At 49.8% G+C, this 15,901-nt stretch overlaps 1 protein-coding gene across 1 annotated transcript in view; it reads left to right on the top strand.

Moving 5' to 3' along the window:
• The window catches only part of TSPAN18 (tetraspanin 18), a 182,380-nt gene that overhangs the window by 16,649 nt on the left and 149,830 nt on the right, over positions 1 to 15,901 (top strand). The window lies entirely within an intron of this gene.

The raw sequence follows: 15,901 nt of genomic DNA on the forward strand, positions 1-15,901 counted from the left end.
GTTTTGAGCTGGAAAGTGGAATGATCTGGCTTATGGTTGCTGCACAAGAGACTTGGGGTGGGGGAGGTAATGGGAGAGGAAGCAGAAAGTTAGGGGCTATTACAATAGCCCAGGCAAAAGATGACAATGTCTTGGATGAAGGTGGTGGTGATGGAGGTGGGGAAAAGCAGTTGGATTCCAGGCACATTTTGAAAGTTCAGCTAACAGGATTTCCTGACAGATCAGAGTTAGGGGGTGAAAGAGATGAGTCAAGCATGATGTCAGGGTTTTTGGCCTGAGCAACTGGAAGGATGGAGTTGCCATCAACTGGAGAGAGGAGGCCATGGCTCTTCCTCCTTCTTGCTGGTTTGGGGGAAGGTGGGGAAGATCAAGAGTTCAGTTCTGGACCTCTTAACTTTACAACAAGGGTGGAGAACGTAAGCCCCCAGGCCATAAAGGCCCACAAAATCATTTGGTTTGGCCCTGCCAAGGCATTAGGGGTACTTTAATTAAATGTTGGTCCAAATATAGCAGGCTAATTTTTAAGTTGATAATTTTGTATGGCCCTTGAATGATGTTATAAATATCCAACTGGCCCTTGGCAGAAAAAAGGTTCCCCACCCCTGCTTTGCAAGTTCCAACTCCTGTTCAGCTTCAAAGCAGCTGCCAGAGTGATGATTTTTTAAAAAGCAAACAAACAAATGAATGAAAAAATAAACAAACAAAAACCCTAGTTGGCTAAGGCATGAAGTCCCAACTCTTCAGCAGGGGTGGAGGCGTCTTTAATAAAATCGGCCCAAACACATCTCCCCAACACTTTCCCCTCAACCCCCTCCATGCTCCAGTGAGCCCCTTGCAATTCATTTGCTCACTCATTCATTCAATAAGTCAACATTTGTTAAGCATTTACTCTGCCAGACACTGAGTTAGGCATCAAGGCTTCAGCTCTCATGGAGCTCACTGTTACCTGCACTCTCACATTCTCCCATACCCCAGTACCTTTGCACAAGCTGTCATTTGCCTCAAATCACAGTCACTCTCTTTCTCCTACCCCTATTCACCTTCTAAGTCCCAGTCCTCTCCTCTGGGGCACCTTTCTGATGCCCCAGACTCAGGGAGGTTGGCGTTTCAAGCTCCATTACAAATGGACTTTGGCTTTTACTCAGCATGAAATGGAGCCATCATCTGTGGGGGCTTCTCAAAGGCAGGGATCTGTCTTTATTCAGCCCTCTTTCTCCAAATATTTGAATGAATGAGTACTTGAATGATTGGATGGATGTCTAAGGATTCAGCAGCTTCGGTCTAAGTCTGACTCATACTTGGCTAATGGTGTCCTCGTCATGAACCCAGCTGAGATGAGCTGGCCATGGTTCCACTTCTCTTTTCAAAGGAACTACCAGCAATGTCATTTTGATAACTATATGGCCTCTTAGAGAATTGTGGTGGGTTCTCCAGGCTGAAGTCCCCTGGAGAGGAGCACAGAGAACTGTTGAGGAGGAGCACAGGAGCCAGAGAGGTGTTCTGGTCTCAGTTAGTCCAAGCCACCAGCGCCAGCCATCCCCTGTGGCCGCTGAGGAGAGTGAGGAAACCATGGCAACCAGGCACTAGAGCCAGGAGTGGAATGGAGGCAGGCCCACCGAGAGGCCTGCAGGCCAGGCTGGGCTCCAGGGCCACTCTGAGTGTGTGTCAGGGTAGGGGAAAGGGGGAGGTGAGGGGTAGCCCAGAGACCAGAGGGTGACCTGGCTGTGGGAAACGGCATCTGTAAGGCATAGATAGATTCAAGGTCCCGAGCTGGTGAGCTGTCCTTGTGCTTCATACAGCAGAGGGTTCTCTGGGCGGGGGCCCCTTCTCGGAGAATCAGGAAAGAAAGACAGAGTAAGAGTAAGGAGAAACACACTGATAAAAGAGAGGAGGGATGGGGATCAGGGGGAGTCAGATATCTCTATAAAGTACTGACAGAAGACAGAAAGAAAAACAGTGGTGGGTGGAGAGACAAAGGGAAAGAGCTAATAAGAGATGTAGAATGAAAGAAAAAAGAGACAGTAAAAGCGATAGAGGGGGAAATAGATACAAGAAGCAGGTAGTGGAGATAAACAGGGGCAGAGATCAGAATCAATGAGAGGGGAGGGAACACAGAGAATATAGGTGAGAGACGGAAGAGAAGAGAAGAGGAGAGGAGAGGAGAGGAGAGGAGAGAAGAGGAGAGAAGCTGAGTGGGTTAAGGATACACTCAGGAGCGACAACCCTCAATTCCTCAGTTCCTGACACACCGAAACAAGAATGGCCAAAAAAATAAAAAAGATAAAGAAAAAGGAGAAAATGTCAGAAATAGAGATTGGCAAGGAAGTGGGAAGGAGGAAATGATCAGATTGGCGGAGAGGCAGGCTAAGACACAGTGGCAAACCCCAGTCCTGCCTCACGAAGGGCTTTAGACCCCTGCCGTGTGATGGACCCGGAGACAGCCCTGGTCTGCTCCAGGGAAGGTCACCAGGACTCGGTCCCTTTCCTTCCCAGGAGAGCAGCCAGGCAGGGTGTCCCAGGCCCAGCTGTCTCAGCAGCTGCAGTGGCTGCAGTAGCAGCAGCAGGTTGGTTGCTGGAAGGTTTCCTGGTGGCGGCTGCACCCCCAGGGTCCTCCATATGTTAGCAACCTGCCTCCAAACTCAGCTCTGTGTTTACACCCAGAGCGGATGGCATCTATTGTTGGGGAAAGGAAGCTGGCAATGTTTTACATTTTAAGGTGGCGTGGCCATATTTGCAGGTTGGAATTCCCAGGCACCCTGCAGTTCCGGCTCAGTGGAAAAATAAAAGCTACTGTTTTGCCTCCCAGAGATAAATTCTTCACAGGCAGAAATAATGTACTTTATTTCTCCTGAAGACAAATGAGGACCATAGAACCCAATATCTCTTTTTGCTTTGACTGCTGGGAAACTCAGAGCTGAATTGCAATGATTAATGCATTTATAACCAGCTTCTAAAAGGGGTTACTTAACTTGAAGTCCATGGATTCTATAGGCTTTCTAAAGCCCCTGAAATGGTATGCAAAGTTATTGTCTTAGTCAGCTCGGGCTGCTATAACACGATACCACAGGCATTATTCCTCACAGTTCCGAGGGCTGGAAAGTCCCAGATCAAGGTGCCAGCAGATTCAGTGTCTGGTGACAGTCCTCTTTCTGGTTTGTAAAAGGCTGCTTTCTTGCTATAGCCTCACATGATGAAGAGAAGATCTGGCGTCTCTTTCTTCTCTTCTTAGGGCACTAATCCCATCATGGGGGCTCCACCCTCATGACCTCATCTAAACCTAATTACCCCCCAAAGGCCCCATCTCCTAATCCCATCACCCTGGAAGTTAGGGCTTTACATATGAATTTTGGGGGAACAAAAACATTCAATCCACAACAATTACGTGTATATTTTTCTGGGGCGGGGTGTCTTCAGCTTCCTGAAGGTTCTCAAAGATGTTTGTTACATTTATTTATTTATTTGTTTGTTTATTTATTTATTTTAAATATATGTTTATTGATTTCAGAGAGGAAGGGAGAGGGAGAGAGAGATAGAAACATTAATGATGAGAATCATTGATTAGCTGCCTCCTGCACACCCCATACTGGGGATCGAGCCCACAACCCCTTGACTGGAATTGAACCCGGGACCCTTTGGTCTGCAGGCCGATGCTCTAACCATTGAGAAAAACTGGCTAGGGCAGTTTGTTAACCTTTGAAAGGTTAAAAAAACGGGGGGCAGTCTGGATTAAGCTACAATATTCCGTCTGTTGGGTCAAGCCGCATTCAGTAACCCCCTTTTGCAGAGGCCGTTGGTAGTCCCTCTTCCTCTATAGTAACACAGCTGTAGGCTTGCACACGGCTGCCCAGGTGGACTGTATTTTCCATCCTTCTCTGCACCTAGACATGGCCACTGAGCAAGTGCTGACCAAAAGGCAATGAGTGCAAGGTATGAGGCTAATCCCAGGCCTGGCCTTAAGACCCTGGGTGGACCTGGAGTTGGCACCATCTGCTGCACATGACTCAGCCAGTGGCTCCCTAGGAACCTTTCTCTTAAGAGTGAGAGCACATTACTAAGAATTACACAGGACAATCCAGGCATAAGCAGGTTCCTAAGTCGGGGTGGGGGTGGAATACAGGCCAAGGGGCAGAGAAGACAGAGAAGAGAGAAAAGTACTAGAAGGGCTGAGCTAAGGGGGGGACACATGGCTCATGTCATCCAACCCAGAGCACTCAGAAAGGGCAGAGCCAGGCCATCAGCATGTCACCAGCAAAGTTGAAACAAACATTTTGATCTACTGCTGTCCAGTGTCTCTGAGCTCTGTGGAGTCCTCTTAAGAATTGTTGTTAGTTTGTTTTGGGGGGCAGTGGTTCCAGGGACCAGGCTATGGAAAGTGGGGTACAGATTGTTCAGTGGATTTGTATCTCAATAAACTTGCTCTTCTTGGCTGGGCCCCTTAGGAGGGGTGAGGCGGATCCCACTATTCCTGTAGGTGGGCCCTGAGGCTCTTGCCCTATTTTGGAACGTGAGGAGGGACAGGGTCACCTTTGCATCCACAGGGCTGCCTTCCCCGTGACCTGTAAGTTCCACGAAAGCAGGGGCGCTGCACATGACTCAGCCAGTGGCTCCCTAGGAACCTTTCTCTTAAGAGTGAGAGCACATTACTAAGAATTACACAGGACAATCCGGGCATAAGCAGGTTCCTAAGTGGGGGTGGGGGTGGAATACAGGCCAAGGGGAAAAGAAGACAGAGAAGAGAGAGAAGTACTAGAAGGGCTGAGCTAAGGGGGGATGCATGGCTCATGTCATCCAACCCAGAGCACTCAGAAAGGGCAGAGCCAGGCCATCAGCATGTCACCAGCAAAGTTGAAACAAACATTTTGATCTACTGCTGTCCAGTGTCTCTGAGCTCCGTGGAGTCCTCTTAAGAATTGTTGTTAGTTTGTTTTGGGGGGCAGTGGTTCCAGGGACCAGGCTATGGAAAGTGGGGTACAGATTGTTCAGTGGATTTGTATCTCAATAAACTTGCTCTTCTTGGCTGGGCCCCTTAGGAGGGGTGAGGCGGATCCCACTATTCCTGTAGGTGGGCCCTGAGGCTCTTGCCCTATTTTGGAACGTGAGGAGGGACAGGGTCACCTTTGCATCCACAGGGCTGCCTTCCCCGTGACCTGTAAGTTCCACGAAAGCAGGGGCCGCATCTGCTGGAGTCACTATTCTTTGCCCAGCGCTCACCTAGCAGAGCCGCTGGCGCACAGGCACTGCTCTAAAACACTGGCTAGATGAGCGGAACCTCTGGTTTGAGGGATTATGTCCCAGAATGCACACTGTTTCTCTGATAACAGGTGCTCCATGGTGTGGATAATCAGAATAAGATCTTTTTGGCCAGAGAAGATATGCTATTCGATATTTTTCCCTTTAGAGGATTTACTCTCCTAATTCTGTTTTTGCTAAAAGTAATATTTTATTGATCATTCAATTCATTTCTTCATTCACTAGATATTTATTGAGCCCCTACCAGTTGCTAGGTGCTGTGAATTCAACACTGGACAAGGCCATCCCGCAGTGCCTGGCTCATGTGCACTCAGTCGTGGGCTACGGTGACCTTTTATGTTGCAATCCTCTGAGCGGACCCAAGGTCTTGTAGCAAAGGTCAGCTTCTTAAAAAATGGAGCCACTAAGCACACATTCCGGGGAGCTTTGTGGAGCTAAGCTGTTTATGCTGGGGAAGCATTTCTAGAAACTGCACATGGGGCCTTCCGTCCACCTCAGAATCAGCTCTGGCTCCTGTGTAACAGGGGAATAAATCAGGCATAAGCCTGCCTCTAGGTTTATTAGAGGTTTTCGTATTTAGAATACAAAGCCCGGAATCAGGCAGGCAGTCGTAGCAAAGAAAAGCCCGGGAAAAAGAATCGCTGGAAGGAGGGAACGGACAGCTGGACTAATGGGCCTTGGCCTGGGTTCCGCTGTGGAGCAGCGGGTGAACTTGGCCGCCTCTTCCCCGCTGTGATATGTAGGTTCCGCACCTGCGAGGAAAGTCGGCTGGGAAAAGCGCTTTTGATAAGTGAACTACGGCCCTCTCCCTCTCTCCTGGGAGGCCTTATTCCCCGTCGTCCTTCGCACATCCTCTTTTGTCAGCATGCCAGACGGAGGTCAGCAGGCGTCTCCGTGAAAAACAAGAACCAGTCGCGGGAAAGCTGATTGCTGCCCAAGGCTTGTTAACGCAGGATGAGACACAGTCCATAGTTTTTTGGTGGAAGGGTCTTGAGGGTCAGTTCACATATTGGCACAGGAACTGGCTGTTCCCATTAAATGAGTCAGTCGAAATGTGAACATTAATTTGATTAAGTGAATCAGCCTCACTCTGAAAAATAAAAAGATGCCATTAGTCAGTGTGGATGTATAACACCCCCCAAAAAACACAGAGATACACTCACACTCACACACACACACACATACACGCATGCACAGGCATGTATGTACATAAGTATAGACACACATATATACACATAAACACACACATATAAGCACTGACATGTACCCTTTCTCACACACACACACACATACACACACACACAAGCATGGACGTGTACACACACAAGCACAGACACATACACACTCAAGTAGAGAGCTAGCCAATCACCACAGTTCCTTCCGTCTCCAAGGCTTGTGAGCTTCACGATGGGAACTAGGATTCCAGTGCACGTAACAGGATGTGCGATTGCTAGTTGTTCTCATTTAACAGATGGGGAAGCGGACACAGTGGGATAGCGACACACAGAGATACACACACACTCACACACACACACACACACACACACACATGCACAGGCATGTATGCACACAAGTATAGACATACATATATACACATAAACACACACACATACAAGCACTGACATGTACCCTTTCTCACACACACACACAAGCATGGACATGTACACACACAAGCACAGACACATACACACTCAAGTAGAGGGTTAGCCAATCATCACAGTTCCTTCCGTCTTCAAGGCCTTGTGAGCTCCACGATGGGAACTAGGATCCCAGTGCATGTAACAGGGTGTGCGATTGCTAGTTGTTCCCATTTAACAGATGGGGAAGCGGACACAGTGGGATAGCGCTATGAGAGGCAGCAAGATAAAGTGGTTAAGAGCTCAGGTCCAGGAGTCGATTGCCCGAGTTTGAATCCCAGCTCTGCCACTTAGCTGTGCATTTGTTAAATTACCCAGCTATTCTTTGCCTCAATTTTCCCATCTGTGAAATGGGGATAATGATAGTAGTAAATATTCAGAAAGTTTTTAGCAAAGCACCTGGGACATAGTGAATGCTCTGTAATGTTAATGAAGCAGGAACCCCTTTTCTAAGAGGCAGGAGAGCCTCTGAAGTCCACTGTCTTGTGCACCTGTCCCAGGGACAGCATGTAGAGAGCACACTTGTTGGTGGGAACTTGAGCCAAGTCCTTCTTTTGAGCCTGGTCACCTTGATGTGCATGTTTGGATGTGGAGGCCAAGTGGGGGAGCAAAGAGAGAGAGGGGGTCCTAGGGTCCTAGAGCTGCCATAATAAAGTACCACAGACCAGACGGCTTAAAAGAACAGAACGCGCTGGTCTCACATTTCTGATGCTGGCCTTCTGAAGTTAAGGCAATGGCAGGGCCACGCTCCTTCTGGGATTCTGGATAGCACCTCCCCTTGCCTCTTGCTAGCTTCTGATGGTGGCGCAGGAGAGCCTCTGAAGTCCACTGTCTTGTGCACCTGTCCCAGGGACAGCAGGCACAGAGCACACTTGTTGGTGGGAACTTGAGGCAAGTCCTTTCTTTTGAGCCTGGTCACCTTGACGTGCATGTTTGGATGTGGAGGCCAAGTCGGGGAGCAAAGAGAGAGAGGGGGTCCTAGGGTCCTAGAGCTGCCATAATAAAGTACCACAGACCAGACGGCTTAAAAGAACAGAACGCGCTGGTCTCACATTTCTGATGCTGGCCTTCTGAAGTTAAGGCAATGGCAGGGCCACGCTCCTTCTGGGATTCTGGATAGCACCTCCCCTTGCCTCTTGCTAGCTTCTGATGGTGGCCAGCAACCCTTGGCATTCTTGGTCTTGCAGCTGCACGAGTCCAACCTCTGCCTCCATCATCACATGACTTTCTCTCTGTGTGTCTCCACACTGTCTTCCCTTGGGTCTGTCTGTGTACAGGCTTCCTTTTTTTTTTTTTTTTTTTTTTTTTTTTTTGTCGTATTGGATTAGAGCCCACCCTAATGATCTCATCTTAACTATATCATCTACAGAGACACTATTTCCAAATAAGGTCCCATTCACATTTACTGGGGGTTAGGACTTCAGCAGCCTTTGGGGGAACACAATTCAATCCATAACAGAGGGAGAGGGAAGGACGGTGGCAGGAGGGAGGAAGAAGAGGAGGAGGACGTGTCTCCTTGTAACCACGCCCCAAGAACCCCGGTGGCCTGAGAGCCCTGTGAAGAGGTTGAAGAGAGCCAGGGAGTAGAAGCCAGCCTGTGCTGCCTGGGTGACAGGAGCAGGGCCTGTTGACTCATGGCCCTGTCATGTCACAGCAGGTGCAGGTCTGCCCTGGAGCCCGGAGACAGCCCAGTGTGGATCCAGGTTCCTTAGTCCCACTCTCTGCAGCTGACTGGCACCATAAGACAGACATCAAACTTAATGATCAGGAGGAGGACCAGTCTCCTTGAAACCACGCCCCAAGAACCCCGGTGGCCTGAGAGCCCTGCTTGACTCCTTGAGGGTCACTTAGTAGGCAGCCCTTCCTGGCTGGAGGGAACCCCAAAGGCCAGTCACCTTTCCTTTGTCTCAAAAGTCATGGCACTGAAGTCAAAACATCTGGAGTTCTTTCTAGCTCTGACCCTGAGTCACTCCACCTCTCTGAACCTCGCTTTACTCACCCGTAAAATGAGGACAATGGTAAAAACCACGGGGCTATTGGGAAGAATTCACCAAGCAGCGTGAGTCAAGATAGAGAACCTGGGCTGGAACACAACTGCCTGGGTTTCAATTTCAGCTCTGCCACTCACCAGCCAGGTGATCAAGGACAGGTAACAGTCTGAGCCTCAGTTTTCCTTTCTGTAAAATGGGTACAATAATAGAATCTTCCTACTAGCATTCTTGGGAGGAATAAATAGAGGTACAGTATTTAGTGAAATGCTGGAATTTAGTAAGAGCTCAATAAAGTTCTTGGCTATGGTCTTTTTGGCTTCGCCTCCCTCTAAGCACATAGTAGGCTGTCAATGTTTTGTCTATCAATGAGACTTGGTCTGCAAGGGAAGTAGATACCACTGTCTTGAAGGCTTATTGTGTGCCTTCTGTAGGCGCTTTACATGTGTTGTTTCAATTTACCATCCCAAACCCCAAGAGGTAGTTACTACCTCCATTTTGCAGAGGGGGAAACTGGGCTCCAGGAAGATCAAGTGACTTGCTCAGGGTCCCAGTGGGCTGAGGTTTCAGCCCACATCTAATCTGCCCCAGACAAAAGCAACATCCTGCTGTTGCCTGGAAATGGATCTTCATCACCGTTACCCCCAAAGCAACTCAGATGAGGGGTGTCCTCTGCTCCTGGGCAGGAGAGCCCTTGGCCATGACCCCACCCCTGGGGCTTTCTGGAGCAACTCCTGGATGTTGCCCGAGGCCCCTGCTTGACCAATAATGTGTAATTGCCTTCCCATTTCTTTCTCTTTGGGAGGTGTTTGCAGCAGAGCACAGAGAACAGAGGACATAAGAGTCTCTGGGAGCAGAGGTGTGGGGACTAATAGCAGAGGAGAGACGTTATCTGGGTGCAACTGAGGATCACAGAGCAGACAATAAGGCAGAAGGATTGATTAAAAGAACACTGATGTGAGACGCAGGACCCAATCTCCCCTAAACTCTGAAGGCAACTTGCTGGCGGATCTTCATTAAGAAGATCTGCCAGCCCACTCCCAGCTTAACCTCACTGTTTTCATCTGTAAAATGGGAGAGCTGTGGTACAAGATGAGTCTTAAATTTAAAATCAACTGATGATGTTGATGTTCCCCATCAGTCATTCAAATGAAGGCCAGGACCCATGTACATTTTTTTTGTTCTTACTCAGATGTGGGTGTCCAGGTAAGAATCCAGTTCCTGGCCCACAATGGTGGCTTCATAAATATTTGTGGCATGACTGAGTTGCACAGGGAACCCCTGGGTTCCAAATTGTAGCTCTACATGGGTGATAAAGGCTATTTAAACAAAGACTTACATCTGTTACACCCTTTCTGGTTTTCAAAGCCCCTTTGCAGACTTCATCTCTCTCAAAGTTTACAACGGCCCCGTGGGGTAGGTGCTAGCATCTCCTTTTACAAAAGAGGAGGGAGGCTAAGAGAAGTTAGGCCACTCCGCCAAGGTCACACAGCCAGAATGTTCAATGCCAGGATGGCCCCAGGATTCCTGACCTCTTCCCTGCTCACCCTTCTCTCCCTTTCTCATGAACATATTATCCTGGTAGAAGTGAAAATAGAAATGTTTGAATCTCAGTTCTTTATCTGCTGGGTGACGTTAGGCAGGTCTCTCTGAGTTTCTCTCTCTCTGTGAATAATAGAGTTGTTTGGAGGTTTAAGTGAGCTGTTGCTCTAAAGACCGTATGACAGTGCCTGGCATACATTATCCCTTTCTCACCTAAAGATTAGGAGTCAAAAGCCCAGAGAGGCAAAGTAACTTGCCCAAAGCCACGCAGCTGGTGAACAAAGAAGCTAGGCATCTCCTCCCTGGGTTCTGCTTTCTGGAAAGTTAGGCTACAAGTACCAGCAGAAGCTGGACACTGGGCTCCTCCCAGCACAGCCACCCAGAACCTATCTCTGTTCCTGCAGAGGGTTGGGAGGAAGCGAGCGCCATCCTTTTTTCCAGCAGCCAGCCAGCAGCATTCCTGGGGGTGGAGGAGGACCTTGGCAGGCGGGCCCTTGGGCCTTGTACTGAAAGCATTCAGAGAGGCTGGCCATGGCCTGTTGGAGGGAGAAAAAGAGAGAAGGGGAGGGGGATGCCTGAAACTAGTCCAGGCCTTGAAGGGTCAAGACCGCATGCTTCAACCCCCCAAGGACGGTCTTAGGATTTGCAAATTTATTTCTATGAAAATCACTGCGAAGATAAATAAATTCAATCACTCTCAGTTGTACTTTTAATGAACTGTCATGTTGGGGAAATGATTGCAAATTGCATATAAAAAGAGATTATTCAGAAAAAAAAATCAGGGAGGCAATGATTAAACATTGAAAATGCAGACTGCTTTGGAAAAGCTGGGTTATAAGGTCAAGATGCCTCCTGGAGAAAAGGTTGGCCCATTTAGTATCATCCAGCCACCCATTCGTGCATCAGGTTCACCTTGATGGAGCATCTGTTATGTGCCAGGACTGTGCTGAAAGCTCTCTGTGAGACTCTCCCAGCCACCCAGTGCCAGAGGTGTGGTTACGATCCCCACTTTAGAAATGCATCAGCTGTGGCTAGAGTGTTTAAGTGGCTGGATCGAGGTAGCACATTTAGGAAGTGGCCTCCAACTTCCCCTTAAGCCCTGATTTTATGCCAAGCTCTGGAGACTCGGAGATGAATAAGGCAGGGCCCCACCCTTGAGAAGCTCGCAGTCTAATCAGCCATGTATACAAATAAAAGGGTAATGTGCTAATTAGACCGGATAGACCTGATGACTTCCGGACGTCCTTCCAGACGTAGTTCCGGACAAAGGCACCGTGGCGGGGGTCGAGGCAGAGGCGGTTAGGGGTAACCAGGCAGGCAGGCAGAGTGGTTAGGGGCGATCATGCAGGCAGGCAGGCAGAGGCAGTTAGGGGTGATCAGGCAGGCAGGCAGAGGGGTTAGGGGTGATCAAGCAGGCAGGCAGGGTTAGGGGTGATCAGGCAGGCAGGCAGAGGGGTTAGGGGTGATCAGGCCGGCAGGCAGAGTGGTTAAGGGCTATCAGGCAGGCAGGCAGGTGAGCGGTTAGGAGCCAGCAGTCCTGGATTGCGAGAGGGATGTCCCGGATTAGAGAGGGTATAGGCCAGGCTGAGGGACCACCCCCGCCCCCCACACACACCCCTTGTGCACAAATTTTGTGCACCGGGCCTCTAGTCTATAATAATAAAAGGGTCATATGGTAATTAGACCAGACGTCCTTCCGGACGTCATTCCGGACGTCCTTCCTAACAAAGCCGGGGCCAGAGGGAAGCCAGCCCAGGTCCCAGGTGCCTGCCAGTGGCTGGAGGAGGGAAGCAGCCTGGGTCCTGGGTGCTGGAGGGAAGCCAGTGCTGGCAGCTGGGGGAAGGAAGGCCTACTCTTGCACGAATTTTTGTGCATCGGGCCTCTAGTGAATTTATAAATTAGGAGCAAGAAATCATCCCTTCTAGTGATTTTACATTCTTTTTTAAGCCAAGGACACTTTCTCCTTAAAATCACAAGTGTGAGGCACCATCATACAAAACAGATAAAAAGGTAACCTGCTTCTGGCTAAAACTGAAGAGGGATTTCCCTGCTCTCCTGTGGCTGCCAGTGGATACCCTGGAGCAGGAACTGCCAGCCCAACTTGAAACCAACTGTCTCATTTACAGATGGGACCACAGAGGTCCAGAGAGGAAAGGGAATTGTCAAGATCACCAGGACTGGAATTCTGGCCTGTGGACTCCTGGTTTGGGGCTCTTTGCTCTGCATTAGTGCCCCTAGGATGCCAGTGTGTGGGTGCTCACCCCAATGATTGGGGCACAGCTCCTGGGCTGCCCAGCACTGGCCACACCCTGGTGAATTTGGGGCTTTCAGGCCAATTCTTCCAGGTGCCAGAGAAAACAGAGTCTAAGAGCCCCTTGGAGGAAAGGTGAGAATTTTCCAAAGAACCATTTCTATTAGACCCCCAAGCACCAAGGGTGCGAGCAGAAAGGGCCATGGCCTGGGAGTCACCAGACCTCAGTTGGATGCCCAGCTCTCTGACCAGGACTAGGATCTAGTCTGTGTTCCTTCCTCAGTTTCCCCATCTCTAAAATGAGGTGGTTGGATTACAATGAACTGTCCAGAATGGGCAAATGGGGAGTCTAGAACATTCTGGGCCATGCCACTTCTGGGTCTGTGACAGCCTAGGCTCCAATCAGTCAACAGTGGCTGTAACACCACCCCTGTCCCTCCTGAGACTTGCTGACCCTGTTCGTGCCCCCCTCCCGTCTTCTCCCTTTCCCAGTCCCTCCCCTCCTCATCCCCTCTTCTCTCAGTTTCCTTTCTTGCTTTTATGAATGAATAGCAAAAGGGATCATAGAGGCCATTTGTTCAAGCTCCTCGTTGTACAGGTGGAGACACAGGCCAGAGAAGGAAGTGACTTCCCCAAGGTCACCTGTGAGAGGGAGGCCCGCTCTCGGCGGCAGGGATCACTTCTCCCGCCCAGGACTGAGCTCTTGTGGCTGGTAACTTCTGACAAATAGGACTTTTGCCTAATACACTTAGAATCATTTTTCCCAATTGTGGGATAGAAGAGTTCTTCAAGGAGATTTAGGGCCATGCAGCCAGAGAGCTTCAGAACCCCACTGACCTCCCCAGGAGTCGGAGGTGGGGAGCCCCTTGCCAGTTCTCTTTCCATCCTTTTGATCACAATGTCGGAGTCCTGGTTTGTTGCTAATATATCTCTAACACCCTTCTAGCCCTCGCTAATCTCCCTTTTCAATAGAGAGTGGGCTCCAGCTCAGCACCTTCCTTAAGCAGTATTATCTTGCGGGAATATATATATTTTTAAATTGTGGTTAAATATACATTGTTAGAATTTAATAACACTTTTATTTTCATTGTATTTATTTTATGGTTGCCTTCTATTTATAGTAATGCGATTCTGGTTTTCCATTTATGGTAATGATATAGCATTTCTTTGTAAAAACAAGCACATTGAAGTAAAACAATAACAAAGCAAGAGGTGATTTAAAGAAAGCTATTAAGCAAACAGTTCTAGCTGCTGTGCAGATATGGCCAGAATCTCCATGGTGGCAGGGGAATGGCTGGGGTCTGGGGGACTTGGACTTGGAACTGGAGCTAAATCTTCCCAGCTGGATGTCCGAGTGGTCCAGTGGGCCTGCTGGGTCCTCATCTCCTGCATTCTCTCCCCCCACCTTCCTCCTGCCTGCTTTTGACCAATCCCCCAGACCCTCAGAAACTCACTTCCTCCCTCCTTCCCTCCCTCCCTCCCTCCGACTTTATCTGGGCTCCACCTCCCAGGTCCCAGCACCCTCACTGTAGGCTCACACTTTTTTCCTCTTTAAATTTATGTGTGCCTTGAGTCCAGAGAGGCCCACACAGATAGCCTCTTCCAACAGCATTCCATAAACGCAGGGCCTGTGGGGTTTCTCAGCTCAAAGGGTCAGCCTCTCTCTCAACCCTGTTTTGGCAGCTGAAAGCATGAGTGTGGAGCCTGAGGCCCTTTAGTGTTTTCCCTGTCCTTGTGTTACAGGACTTGAACTATTAGAGATTCCCGCCCCGCTTGGGGAAGCGTAGCTCCTTCTAGGTCCCTTTAAAAATTGCGGATCCCATGTGTTCCCCGCCCCCCCCCCCACCTTTTTTCTCCCAGCCACATCTCTACTCTATTAGCCCCTCCTCAGTTTACCCAGTGACTCAGTGAAATGGCTGAAAGGACCAGACATCCTTGAAGTCCTTAGAGCAGTGGTTTTCAACCTTCTGGCCCTTTAAATACAGTTCCTCAAGTTGTGACCCAACCATAAAATTATTTTCGTTGCTACTTCATAACTGTAATGTTGCTACTGTTATGAATCGTAATGTAAATATCTGATATGCAGGATGGTCTTAGGCGACCCCTGTGAAAGGGTTGTTTGACCGCCAAAGGGGTCGCGACCCACAGGTTGAGAACCGCTGCCTTATGAGGGATGTATCCTTTCCCTGGAATGTGGGCAAGCAAAGGCAGCAACTTCCTGCCCCTTGAAACTCTGCCCTGTGGCCTGATAGCACCAACATTCATATCCAAGACTGGAGTAGGTTCGACTCCTATCAGTCACTCACTCCTTAGTGAGAATCAGTTGACCACGGGGCCTCCTACAGAGCTTGTGTGCTTGAATGTGCAGGGCCAGCAAATATGGGTATGGGTGCTTCAGGGAGGGGATTAGAAAAAAACAAAAAGCTGCCCAGGGAAGAGGAGTAGAGGAGTGGACAACCTGAGCCCTTCTCCTCTGGGGTTTAGCAAACACTTTCACTTGAGCTGTCAGCTTTGATCTGCTTGCTTACCCATTTCGTCTGGGGCAAGTGGGTGGGTAGCCGCTTTACAGAGGAGGTTCAGAGGTTCCATGTCTCCGTGAAGTCATGTGTCAGGGGCTGAGGAGGGGGCGTGAGGCTGTGGCAGCAGTACAGAGATGAAAAGACAAGTCCTGAGATTGGAGACACAGATCTGGCCTCTTACAATCAAGTCTTTGCATCTGGTCTAGGGTCAGCCCCTCTCTGCTGCAACCCCTCCAGGGGCCTCTATTATCTGCCACAGCCTAATAGCAGCCCAGGAGGGGGACCCCCTGGCTTTCAGCAGGTACTCCCAGGGCATCAGAAGCCTAGGAGCAGGTCCGGATGGAGGGGTCACTCCCCCCAACCCTGCAGTTGGATCACGGTGGGGCAACGTCAAGTTCTCTGGAATAAATACTGCAGATCTAGCGTGCCACTCTGCCCACTTCCACAACGGAAGTGGGTCCATAAGCAGAGAGGGGAGGCGCACAGGGGGCGAAGGAAGAGGAGAAGGGCAGAAGTTGGCCCCAGGGCCCCCAGAGCAAGGCCTGGATGCTGGACTGAAGGCGGAGACCAAGGGAGGGAGGTGGCGAGGGGCAGCCGGCGGGAGGAGACGTGTGCTCCTGGCGGCCGCGGAGGCAGCAGTGGCGGCGGCGACTGGAGACTGAAAGGGAGGAGGTTTGGGGAGGGGAGGGAGCGCGGGAGAGAGGGAGGGACGGA

This window comes from Myotis brandtii, unplaced genomic scaffold, assembly GCF_000412655.1.
Source record: "Myotis brandtii unplaced genomic scaffold, ASM41265v1 scaffold324, whole genome shotgun sequence".
Taxonomy (NCBI): Eukaryota; Metazoa; Chordata; class Mammalia; order Chiroptera; family Vespertilionidae; genus Myotis; species Myotis brandtii.